This window comes from Corvus brachyrhynchos, unplaced genomic scaffold (genome assembly GCF_000691975.1).
Source record: "Corvus brachyrhynchos isolate BGI_N302 unplaced genomic scaffold, ASM69197v1 scaffold279, whole genome shotgun sequence".
Taxonomy (NCBI): domain Eukaryota; kingdom Metazoa; phylum Chordata; class Aves; order Passeriformes; family Corvidae; genus Corvus; species Corvus brachyrhynchos.
Genome location: NW_008246060.1, coordinates 10,727,691 through 10,741,112, shown reverse-complemented (window position 1 = coordinate 10,741,112; position 13,422 = coordinate 10,727,691). Strand labels below are relative to the sequence as shown.

The 13,422-nt window shown below is 35.3% G+C and overlaps 1 protein-coding gene across 7 annotated transcripts in view; it reads left to right on the top strand.

Moving 5' to 3' along the window:
* Nucleotides 1-13,422, top strand: part of CUNH10orf11 (chromosome unknown C10orf11 homolog) — a 747,072-nt gene that overhangs the window by 496,498 nt on the left and 237,152 nt on the right. The gene's annotated exons all lie outside the window — the stretch shown is intronic.

Here is a 13,422-nt window from a genome sequence, read left to right as displayed (position 1 = left end):
CCTGCTGAAGCAATAAAAATGTGAATGTGAATTCTCCACTTTGCCTTCTTTTCCCATTGTTGATCAATATGTGATAACAGCAATCTGAGGGTGCTTTAGTACTGCAGATCTTTCTTAGAACTCCGCTCAAGTTTTCAGTGTATTGCTTTCTGTTTGCTGTTTTTTTCTCTAAAGCATACCATCAATAATTTATTGCAGATTTCCAATAATGCTGAATAATAATGTAGTGGTATGGAAATGCACTGTTTGGTAGCATAACAGTGTTGCTGGATAAATGCATTATCATGAGTACAATTGCAGTGCATTGCAAATTAATTCAGACTGATTAATTTATAACTACTAAAATGTTAACAGTTCTGATACAAACATTGCTTTGATATGTTGTTTACCACTGCCTTTAGCTATTTCAGCTTTATATATGTAATAAATGAATTAATTTATTTTTAAGCTGTGGTGGAGATCTTTTTCACAGCAAACCATCTTTGAATCTGGCCAAATGCAACAGCTGAATTGTGTTAGGCATAGCATACCTATGTCATCTTTTACAATTCTATCTAATCAGATTTTGGATCTGGTGAAGTTTTTTTAAAAATTTGTCTAACATCTTTTGTTTAAGAGTCTATTTTGTGAATTGCATCCAACTTAATAGTGTAAGAGAAAAAATAGTGTCTCTCAAATTTGAAGTTACTTTTCTGGATTAAACCTCTTTCTAAGTCAATAGCTAAGGGTAAATTACTTAACAAATTTAGGGATAACATCTTTATCTTTTATATCTACAATTGAACCTCTTGTATAGTTTTGAATTATTTACCCACTAAGTCTTATGATAAACCATACATTTATTTCAGAAAATTTGCAGAAGGCTCCAATTTACTGTTGTTATTGCCATGCTAAAGAGTTTTTTTTCTTCTTTATAAGTGGTTCAGTACAAATTACTGATGGTAAAATCATTGTAAATGATTTTCATGGCATGAATTAATGCTTCTTAAGGTGCTACAAAATTACCCTCATCATACTATATTATATACGAATCACAGAAGTGGCTAATTTAAAATAAATATTAAATTTGATGCAGATATTATAAAGCACTACAAATTGTTTTGAATTTGTGCTTATTTCCTAGGATATTCATGGTTGTAGTACACATGCATGCAAACTCTATGTCTGAGAAGACTCACAGAATTTTCTCTGCATATATGCTTTGAGATGCAGCTAAGTATGGATATAGCTATTGACAGCTCTACTCAAAGACCACAGCCAGCAGCATTCCTCCATATATTGCAAAGATGATGTGCACAGTAACTGCACTTTCAAATTCTGGCATGTGTTATACATTGCATACACAATGGGTTTTTACTCTTTAGCCTTCACATTTCCTGGGTCTTGTGTTCTCTGTTCACCAGTTCCACTCCCACATAGCTGTCAATATTTTTGACCAGCTTCAGCCAGATTCAACAGACAGGTAGTGGTAATATATTTTAAGCTTTCTGAAACTAGTTAGAGATTACACCTTGGTCCAAACTCAGAGGAAGATTGCAGCATTTCCAGTATTCGTCATCCAAAAAACTCCATAATAAGTTGACCTAGTGAGGTATAAGACATTGATGATAATGAAATTCCCAATTTTTTTTGGAATTTGGGTTTTTTTTGCCTTTCACCTAAGGTGGGAGCCACTGTGTCAGCCTGTGCTTACTGGGAAAGGAGATGAAGTGATTAGTATTTATGTTGGTGGATGCCACATGAAAATCTTCTGCCAGATGTAGTAACAACAGTGGGCCTATCAGACCTGCTTTTTCAGGAAAAAAAACCCTAAAAACAACAAACCAACAAAAAAATCCTAACTTCTGCTGTGGCTTTATTTCCCCCCATTATGATAAGCAGGAGATGGTATGGCTTATTCAGCATAAAAGGCAGACTGATGATCTAAAGAGGCTGTGATGTGGGGAGTTGTTTTCATTTTAGTCTTGACATGAAATACTTGGGAGAGCAAAATACCCCACCAAGAAAAAATACACAAAATGAGAATAAAAGCAAGAAATTTCCATCTGACTAGCTTGTGTTTACTCAAATGTGAAACTATCTAGCAATCACCAGTCATCACTAAGTCATAAATATTTTATTTTGTATAAATTTTTTTTTACTTTCATTTTTCCCTATTTTTTTAAACAGAACACTACACTTTCTTGTGCTTTGCTTCATTTCATCCTTTGTTGAAAATGCATCTGTTTGTGATATGACTGTCTTATGGAAAGACACAATCATTTATTAGAAAACAGTTTAATGTCACAATGCAGTATTCCTTCTCACTATGTAAGTGACCTAAACTTCAATATTCTGTTATGTTTATGTTTTCTTTTGTCAAAATATTGAACATTGTATTGTGCCTGCTTTTAATAAAGATTGGGGAAGTCTGGCTGGATAAGAGGCATTGAGCCAGATGAGGAAGCCTTGTTTAATGACCAGACCATGACCTCATTTCACTGGCATAAGTGTAGATCAAAGTGGAAGATGCCTGTCCAGTGTGAAGTGTGTTTCTGGGCATGACAGCATTTCACATCAGAAAGACAGCTCAAGAATACGACAGTCAAAATTGCTTAATTATGTCCCGGCTTTGTAATTATTCATCTGTGCTTTTTCAAAGAGTACAGTTGTCATTTCTTGACATAATTATTTACAACTGTACCCCTCTTTGGTTTAGAGGTATATGAATTGTGCTTCCAACTGTTTCATTTTTCAAACTTAGAAATGCAAAGCAGAATGTGATTTGAGAAAATATTTTAAGACTACACATTTTTACGTTGCATATGATAAAAATAAAAAAATGAAATTATGGTGTATCAAAGTACATAATTTCATATTTTAAAGGTCTGTATTCATGATCATTTAATCTAGATGATAAAATGTGGATATATCCATTAAAGTGTGTTGCTATGAATAGATACACACTGTCATAAGTCTCTTTAAATATAAATTTAATTACTTAATACCGGGTCAGCCTGCTTGCTTTTATAAAATACATATATTTCCCAGTATTTCTCAACCCCTCTTCCCAACAAATATTTTTTTACTTACTGCATTTCTAAGGTTAACACTTTCATCCATTTAATTTATGGTGGTGAAAGAAAGCAGAAGCCATTTGGTCACCAGTAACAGTTTTGCAGCTTGTAGGGCCAAACCATTGGCAGGTTTCGTTAGATATACTTCCATGTAACAAACTTAATATTAAATGGAGTTATTCTGCTTCCTTGCAGCTTTACCAAAAGCATCTTGTCCACTGGCTGTAAGGGAACTCTTAACAAAAGGCGGCAGTGTAGGTGTTTTGAATTTTTCAGTATTTTTCCACTCTCAGATGCATTGTTTTCATCACAAGTTATAATTATGAAACCTGACATTGCAGTTGTTCTCTAAGGAACCAAGATGGAGACACTGAAGCAGAAAGGCAAGTCTAATATCTGCATTCCATGTAATAAATGTCTGTGATTCATGCCCACACTGTTACTTGAAGGGTAGGAGGAGATTATTTTATTATGATAGGAAGAGTAAATATTTAGGCAGTACCGTTTAAGAAATAAGGTGAGATAAAATCTACAGTGTTGCTTTCAGTTGGCAGTATTCTTGTGTTTAAGCTCACAGGAAAAGCTCATTATCAAAGTGACCAATGATGATATATGCTTCTATTAAAATCAGATGAGGCATAAGGAATGATTTGAGTAATTTTTGTCCCTAACTATTTAACAAGAATCATACTTTTCTTGAACAGATATATTCTACCTGCTTCCATGAATATAGGCAAAACATTTTTGCCAGTGTATCTCATGGATCTTTTTACCCCCTCCCTAAATTAGGAAAATAAGGCTGGTTTTTAAAAAGTAAATGAAAGGAGGCAGATAAAACTTTGGAGAGCATCCGCATTGCTCACAATTTTTTTCTTTTTACCATCACCATAGCGTAGAGATCTTGGTTTATGAATTTAGAGCATTTGAAGAATACATTATCAAAGTGACCAATGATGATATATGCTTCTATTAAAATCAGATGAGGCATAAGGAATGATTTGAGTAATTTTTGTCCCTAACTATTTAACAAGAATCATACTTTTCTTGAACAGATATATTCTACCTGCTTCCATGAATATAGGCAAAACATTTTTGCCAGTGTATCTCATGGATCTTTTTACCCCCTCCCTAAATTAGGAAAATAAGGCTGGTTTTTAAAAAGTAAATGAAAGGAGGCAGATAAAACTTTGGAGAGCATCCGCATTGCTCACAATTTTTTTCTTTTTACCATCACCATAGCGTAGAGATCTTGGTTTATGAATTTAGAGCATTTGAAGAATACGCAGAGTAAAGGGCTTCTAAAGTGTAAAGAATCATTGTGTCAGTGAACTGCTAGCTCATAAGATACCTCTTTGAGAGAGCTTTCCCATAACAGGGATTCTTATTGTCAGATGTCAAAATTTCACATACCAAAACAGAACAAGGACACAAATTTAAGACTGCCGCCTAGACTGTGATGCAGTAAATAATATTTACTTCAAGGACATTGTAGCAGTCATGCAGTCATCCATTTTTCTCTTTGGAAAGTTTAGGTATTTTAAGCAGAAGTCCATAACATGTTTGGTTCATAACCTACTGTAATTCCTTCTGTCATGAGGGAAGAATAGACACGTGTGGGTCATATGTGTATTAGGGTAGGGAGAAAGAGTCTTCTTCAATGTTGGTTCTTATGTTGATATTTCTTAAAAAACACCCTCATATGTTCTTTGGGCATGTACTATGTGGACTTCATTTCACTATCTTAATTGCTATTAAATATGCAGAATGAAAAAGATGATGTCTCTTTCCTAAAATTATTCCCTTAAAAAAAGGTACATGATTGTCATGAAGCCCCATGTCATTTTAGCCATTAATGATCCCAATGCATTTTTCAGATAGGAAGGGGTGTTATTCCTGGAGCTCTGGCCTCAATCCAGTTCAGGTGATTACATTCTGCCTCTATGGATTTCTCTACAGTCTCAATTTACTAAGGCATTCTTCTCCACCTTCTGCCCTAAACTGTTCTGTAATGTTGCAGTGTGCTAGTTAACCAGCTGCTGCTTTGCACCTGAAAAGTGTGTGTCCTTCAGTAGTAGTGAGCAAATTGATCCCTTGGTAAGACTTAATATTTGTAAAGCACTTGGAAATCCTCTGATGAATGGCAGTAGGCACAGTATATTATTGATGCCTCCATTTAATTGAAGAAACTATTGTGACAATTTGTTTATTACTGCTCGGGGTTTTTGGTGTTTTGGTTTTTTTTGTTTTTTTTTTTTTTTTAAATTTTCATTTGTGGGTTCAGATATAAGTAAACTTCAATTATTAGATGCTGTAAGTGTATGGTCTGGCTTTTGTAATGTAACTCAGTCTATTTAATAAAATGCCATTCAGCAGAATGTAACAGCATGGTATCAAACAGTAGAATCACAATTGTCTTAGAGTCTTAATGGATCATTATGGCTAGCGTTTTATTTTATATGGATTTTTTTTTGTTTTTGTTTTGGAAATAGAAACACTGCTGGAGTACAAGCAGACACTCTTGTTCCTCTTTTCAGAAAAACTAATGGAAAGTATCTCATTATCAGATGACACCAGTGTTAAGCACGGGAGTTGTTCATATGTTGAATGTTGTAAAAAAAGAAAAATGTATTTAATATGGCGTTGGCAAAACTCTTTGCTAGCTTATGGCTATTCTTATATTCCTATAGGTGATTCTTTTTTTTTTTCCTGGACCTTAAGACACAATATGTCTAATGTACTCTCAGTAATTTTGGTGAGTTATTTGCATTGAAATAGTAGTAGTCTTAAGTTAGAATATATGTTAAGTTTTAGCACGGAAACAAAGGTCCAATTATAATTATTTTTTTATTCTGTAATCTGTTTGTCACAGCAATATTTCTGAGAGAGAAAATCAGTGGCAAACTATCACTACCATAGGATCTACCTGGAATTTTGTACATGTACATGCACCTGTTTTAAAAGTTGGAAAGAACTGTCATGGCTGATTTTACATTTATTGCTTGTTTTGACTGTGGTTGGATGTCACAGTTTTCACAGCAGCCTCTGCAGTGTATTTGTGTGCTGTGTTAAGGCCTGGCTTCACTGTTTCACTGCCCCATGAGAAGTTCCCCAGCTGTTAGAGATAAGCGTGGTCAGAAGGGCCACTGCCAATGAAGACAAAGATGATTTGTTGTTGTGATCTTCTCAGGAGCGTATCTTGCAGCAAGAAACAACTGAAGAACCATGACTTCATCACATGAAATGGGATGCAAGCACATCATATAGCATCTTATTGTGAAGTGAATGCTAGGGTTTTGGTTTTTTTTGGTGTTGCTATTGTCAGAGGGATGGCATGAGAGGACAGGAACAAAGGGAAAGGTAAAACAAATGCACTAATATTTCTAATCACTTTGGAAACAGTGCAAATGCCTAAAAATAGCAGCCTGGTGCCATTTTAGATACTCTAAAGTATATAGCAGGCCCCTGTAGGGACGGCAGATAAGTATCTTACATTGGAGATGTAAGTTTTTCTGAAGCCACCATGGGAGACCAGGCACAAGTACTGTAGAGTGGCTCAAACAGCAGTAGAAGCTTGTGTTTAAGCAGCTGGATCCTGCCTTTCCTGTTGTGGTAAAAAAAGAGATCGTGTGCTTGAAATATTGGCAGGTCAAGAACACCAGGGCATTATAAAAAATAATCCTTCCCTTCACTAACATTAGCCACAGTGTGGTCCAAGAGTCAGATAGGGCTGTGATGAGGTCATCTCCTAAAAGCTCAAGCATATCAGTCATTCTCTCTTCATTAATGACTATGAACATGACCAATTTAAAGCTGGTTTATGAGTTATTTCAGGAAAAAAAAAAAAATTTGTTTTCAGAGAAGGCCTAATATTTCTGCCCTTGTCTCCACCCTTACCAGAAATGTATAGGCCAAAGGGATATTTTGTAAGAAATTCTGAACTTTTTTGCTTATGAGTTTCTAAAACCGCTCCCTTTGCCAAAGAAAAAGGATTCAGCACAGTTTTATCTGCTCCCTTAAAATGATATTGGAGTCACAGATTCTGGTTCCAGTTCCTGAATGTTAACTGAAGCTGATGCTAATGTTTTCTAATTGTGTCCATCTTGCAGACAATGGGTCTGGCATAAAACCTTTAAGATTTGGTGATTTAGGTTACGGATCTGTGTTTCAGGGGAAAATCAGGGGTTCATTGTGTGGATAAAAAGCTAAATAATATTTGTGACTGAGGACTGGTGTTATGTGTGAAGGAATTAGTGAGATTATAAAACTTTTGCAGTTAACTGTTGCCCTAATTTATCTTATTCATCCAAGAAGAATGTTCATAGGAAAACAAATTATAATTAACTCTGTAATTAGAAATGTCTCTAAAAATAAATAAGAAAAATGTCAATTATGTTTCAAAAATGGTATTGCTTTGAATCCTGTTTTTGTGAATGATCTGTTTTAGAGGTAGGTTTTCTTGAGACTTTAGCAGACAGGGTATCTATCCTTAAGTGATATGCATTTAATTTTTAAATGTATATAAGGTATGCTTCAGTTGTAATGTATTAAATGTCTTTGTATCAAGGAACCTAGTAAAGGCACGTGCATTGTCCCAAAGATGATTCATTTCTCTTTCAACCTTGGTGGGGTTTGAAAACCTTAGGCATTCTTTCTTGTAAAAGAACCTGTGGGTATTTGCTTAATGATTAAATTACTGTTGCCTTTGTGTTGCTAACTTATGAGCTCGAAGCAGGAGAATAAGTTTTCTGGTATGTCAGTATAGCAAACTATGCTATGTATCTTACTCTGGTAAATTTCATTAGGAAATGTATCATTTGGGTTTAAATAAGAGGTAAATTCAGAACTGGGAAATTAAGACTTTTTTTCTTCACACATTATAAGACTAAACGTACAACTTTGTTCATGTAACAGTTACAAACAGTTCACTGTGTAGGCCAAATGCTCTCTAATGCAGTAAAATTAAGAAATAATATGCTTTGAAAGTGATTTATGAGTGTGGTTAAACTGCCAGATTTACAAAGAAATAGTTCAGATCTTGGGAAGCCTCAGGAGTCACGTCAAAAATGAATTTGACCATGATTTAAACTGCTACTTTTCTTACATGACATTTAATATGTGTACTTTGGAGGCCCATATGTCTTTAATAAAATAGCATTAAGTTTTAAATATGATATGAATGCAGTCAGTTTCTAAATTCATAACCTTTTCCACAACTCCAAAATGCTAACCAATAAGGGAGTCATACATGCAATAAAACATAAACCTTAGAAAATAGTTTTTTATTAGGACAGTTAGACATTTGGCAGCTGAGTTGTAATATAATAAATACATGCAGCCAGTGTGGGTTTATCAGTCTTTGTTTACACTGTAAGCAACTGGGACCATACAACTAATTATAACTGAGGACCAAAGGTCATCATAAGTATATTTTGTCCAGTGAATCTGTGCTTGCTAGGCGAATCTTATAAGTAAGAAAAGTAATTTATTAAAAAGAAACACTACAGTATGCTTCCCAGTTGAGTTTGTCAGAGAATATAATGTTTATTAGAAAGTCATATACTTTAAAACTGTTCTGAAGTACTAAGCGCTTCAAAAATCATGAAAGTATAGACATTAAAAACCATACACAATTTACAAAGGATTTCAATATTCAGCAAATGGTGGCCAAAAGAGTTCAGTGTTTCATGAAAACAGCAAAATGGGAGTCCTGTCTATGCTGAAGTTAATAAAAGAATGCTATCATATTTTAAGGGGTATTTTTTTTGCAATTTGAGGTGTTTTACTAAGTTTGTTAAAATAATGTATTTTAACATTACTTTCTGAAACAGAAGCTAGCCCACAGCAAAACCATCTTTCTAGGTAGCTTGAGCTTTTACTCAGAACAGCAAATTCTGGTTTGCTTGTTGAGTTCCTCTGTTTTTTCAACATGTACAGAACAATACTCCAAGCCTGTTCACATTTTCTAGGTAGTCTGACTTTCTAAAGAAAGCTATTGAAATGGTGTGGGAGTTGTGAAAAGACAGATTTTCTGTGTACTCAAAAGTGTGTGGGGAGGAGGGGCATAAAAACTTGATTGTGGTATACTTTTTCCTTCAAAATGCTTCAGTGATTCGATTTCTGGTTAGTGTGTGGCTTTAGAAAAATGAGAAAAACGAAATTAAAAAAGTCTGCTTTGAGATGTATTGCAAAGTATATATTCAAATGCTAATCTCTATTCCTCCAGAATTATGGGTTCCCTAGAGCATCCAGAAAATTATTAGCAGCATGTAATCCAGCTCAGTTTGAATGCATCTTTACTCTGTTAGCCAAATCTTTACATAATACAAATCATTCTACCTATAAAAGCACAAATATGTTATTGTTCTCAACAGGCAATTTAATGCAGCTATAGGGAGGAGAATAAGAGAAAAGAAGATTACAAGCTAGCTGATCATGCTTTTATTTCTCTTAAATCTCCCAGCATTTCTCTGTGGTTGTACTTGTTTAAATATTGTACACAACTGTGCTCTCTATATGATTTGGAAAGCAAATCAGCCTAAATATGAAGTTTCAATAGGTGTAGTTTTTAGGGGATTTGATACATTTATCACAAATACACATTTTACTCCAGAAGCAGTGCTGAACCTTTAATCTTTTGTCTTTTTTCTTATAATTCTTTTGAAGACTCCAGTTTTGCTGTAGAGAGTTCAGTTATATTTGCCACCCAGTTGTGCAGATTTAGCTATAGAATAGCTATTAAAGTTAATTTTTTGGAGGGTTTTATCAAAAGGACTATTAGTGTGAATACACACAGGAAGCATACGAACAAGGGAGAAACCCATTTTATTGAAATAACACACAGCTATCTCCAGTCAAGCTGTGGAGTCAGGATCCTGCTCCAGTGGAATTACGCAAATGGGACAAAGTTTAGCTGTCACAATTCTTGTAAGCAAGAAGGCAGATCCACTCTGGCATATGTGTGCGAACTGTTGACTTTTATTGTTACATTCTGCTGTATTATGCCTTGCAGTATTTTGCCACCAGACTCTAGCTTGTGACTCTCACTGTAAAGTTTTGCATCTATATGATAATAATGCTTTTGCTCTTTTGTGTTGCTTTCCTTATTTTCCACTAAGCATGTGTCCTTATGTTATACATCTACTACCTGATCACCAATGATTGGAAATTTATTTATTAGCTCATACATAAACACTGTAAAATGTTTAGATATGAGTAAGCAGTTGGCCTATTACTATTATTAATTGCACACAGACAATGTGAACTAAATGTAGGTTTTAAAGTGAAAGGTGAAGGCACTAACACAAGAGAAATCTGTCTAGCAAAAAGAATGGAATAGGAGAGGCAGTGAATGTTCCTATTCTACCTGTTTTCATCAAGCCCATCAAGCATGAACTGGAAGAAACTGTACATAATTCAGTAGAAAAAAATATAATTTCTGAGTTAGAAATAGGATGTCACCTGCATGTTTTGCATTTAGCTACAGGTCAAGTCCATTGGATTGTTGAACATAAAGCATAGAATATATTTGCTGCTGAGTCTTAGAGTTGTTCTTGCAGAACTTGCTCGCTTTGCGTGCATTTTGGCCGGAGTTTTGTGCTTTCCTTCAAGACCTTCCTTGTTCAAGGGAGGTCTAACAGGCCACAATATTAATCCGATGCCCCAGGACTGCTCAAATTTTTAACTATCTTGCTTTTGTATAATATCTTCCAGCTTTTTCCTTTCCTCTTATGTGATAATTTCTCATATCTTTACGGTCTGAATAATACTCTACAAGGCTATTTCTGCTAAATAACAAGTCTAAGATATTGTGTGCAATTTTGAAAGATGGAATGCTCTAAAAGGCTAGGCAAAAGCACTGTATGTGTGACACAAAATTTGTCTTTCCCGTGGAGAAAACCTTTGAATCCACTTTTACGTCTGTTGAGGAGGCTCTGAAGGAGTAGTCTGCTGTGTGAGCAATAGAAACAAATGTAGATTTGTGCCATGTCAAATGGTCATTCCAAAGCAGAACTCATTGAAATCTCTGCATGTGTAGTTCTAGTTTCAAAACAACCAATCAATCATTCTCTAAATATAAAGAAATATTGCATTGGCAAGATTTTCAGCAGCAGCTATACAGGTAATAACCTGAGAGGAGTACTTTGGGTTTTATTGTTTCTCTCTGACAGTAGAGAACTCGTACAGGGTGAGAAAATAATTCAAATTGTGAGTAAGAAAATGTCTTTAAATAGAGCTCATGTGCTAGGCCAGAATGGTGCATGCTTTCTCAGTAAAGGACACACCTAACTTTCTGGGAAGCATTGCTGCAAGGCCATTGGCAGTTTCAAAGTAAGGAAAAAAAAAGATAGAATGAGTTTTATTTTCCTGATTTATTTTTGAACATGAAACTAGGTATGTTATTTTTCATAACAGCTTTCTGATTTAAAGGCAAGAGCAACATAGCTTTTTGTGTCTTTTTCTGCCCCATATGTTTACCAGTCTCTCTGGAGAGAACTTCTGAAGACTTGTTGTTTATGTGAAGTGGCGCTCTTTCCTCCACCTCCCTGCAAGCAGAAATGAATAGATACGTTGTTGGTAGAGAACTTACTTGCTTTGTCCTCTTGAGGTCATATTCTGGCAAGCGGGAAGTCTATTTTTTGATTTGATAAACCCCTAGTGGAATATGGTTTGGCTTGTAAAAACTGCTGTACACAGAGCCAATGGTTGTCTTGTCCTTTATAGCCTGGTCTTCTACCTTCTGCCCAGAATTCAGGGGAAACCAATGATCACTGGCTGACGCAGTGTCATATGAGAACTGCTGAAAATTTATGGAGCTCTAATTAAACCTCAAATGCACTAATTCAAGCCCTATAAATCTTGTGTAATACTGGTCCAGTGAAGGTATCATGAGGGCTGATGTGGTCTGGGAGAACAAGGCCCATGCGTAATCTTCTTTGCAGTTTTACAGCTGGGAAGCGATTATGTTGCAACCTAGGCTGTCCAGTGATCCCAAAGATAGTTCATAGATGTTAATTTAGTTTACTTTTAGTCGGGGAATGTTGAAATGTTTCGTACAGATAGACCAGCTATTACAAACTTGAAAAGTCAGATTTCTTTTTTTGGCTTCCCTTGGTGGGGAAAAGGTTCAGCTGAGGATTTTGCCTATACTGCAGTTACCTAAAGGTGAGAGTAGTTTCTTCCAAGCCATGTATCAATAACAACAATGAAAACACTGGATGCATGATATAACTATTCTGTGTGGCAGAAAAGATTATACTTTCATATGCTCTCCTAAAGAAATAGATTAATCGAATACTAATATGCCATGTAAATTGAAAATTGTAGCTACTTAATCTCAAGATGGAGAAGAGCTTAAATTGATGGTGTATCATTTTTTTCATCTATAATATTATCATGGTGGAATAATTTTAGTTGGTAGAAACTTGCTGTAGTGAGAAAAAAATAAATAATTTACTTATCCCCATGACTTCACTTCTTGGCCTAGGAGGAAGGGCCACCCCTTTGTATCTGTAGTAAAATCCTGCCTGTGATGCAGTGACTAGAAGCAATTGACATTATCAGTAGAGCCAGGATTTCATGCTTTCTCTTCTACACTATTCAAAGAAATACTTATTTTTTCTGATGCAATTTGTATTGGAGAAGGCTTATTTTTGCTAAAGGGACTATGGACTGTGTTTGGCTTCCATGTAGGCTTTCAGTGCTGGTTCTTCTCCATACAGAAACAAGTCAGAAAAACAGCATAATCACTTTTTGCTTTGTTAGGGGCATAGTAAACCTGTCTATCAAGAAAAGCAGATGGGCCAGGTAAAAAGAAAATCTTGTACTCATAAGGCAGCCTGCGAGCATAAGATACCATTGTTGGAGGATTGGTAGCATGGCCCTGATGTGAATCTTGTGTGCAGATTCAGACATATGTTTGTGTGCTATTGCCAGCCCTCCAGGATTTAAGATGGTTTTTTGAAGGCTAAGAGCTTCGTTGTCTTTACAAAATCTTTTCTTTCTCCGGGTTCTGTATATGTTGAGAAGTCTTTTAAAGCCCTATGTCAGATCTGTTCTTCGTGTGAAGTCTTTATAAATATTTATATAGCCCTGCTGAGGAAGAGTCAATCCATTAGAGTGCTTTAGGCTAAGATTAGCACTTGTGAAGCCTATTTAACCAGATACGAGTTTACTTTATTTAATAACGTTAAAGAGATAGTAAAAGAAAGCTTCTTTATCAGATAGTGGTAAGATCCATGAAACAGGTTTATTAATGTCTAACTATCAAATTATACTTGCCTTAAAATTCATGGAAGTAGCATAGTAATTGCCTATTTGATTTCAGGCAGATTAACATGCTTGTTAATGTTGAAGCTGTTTTCAGTGT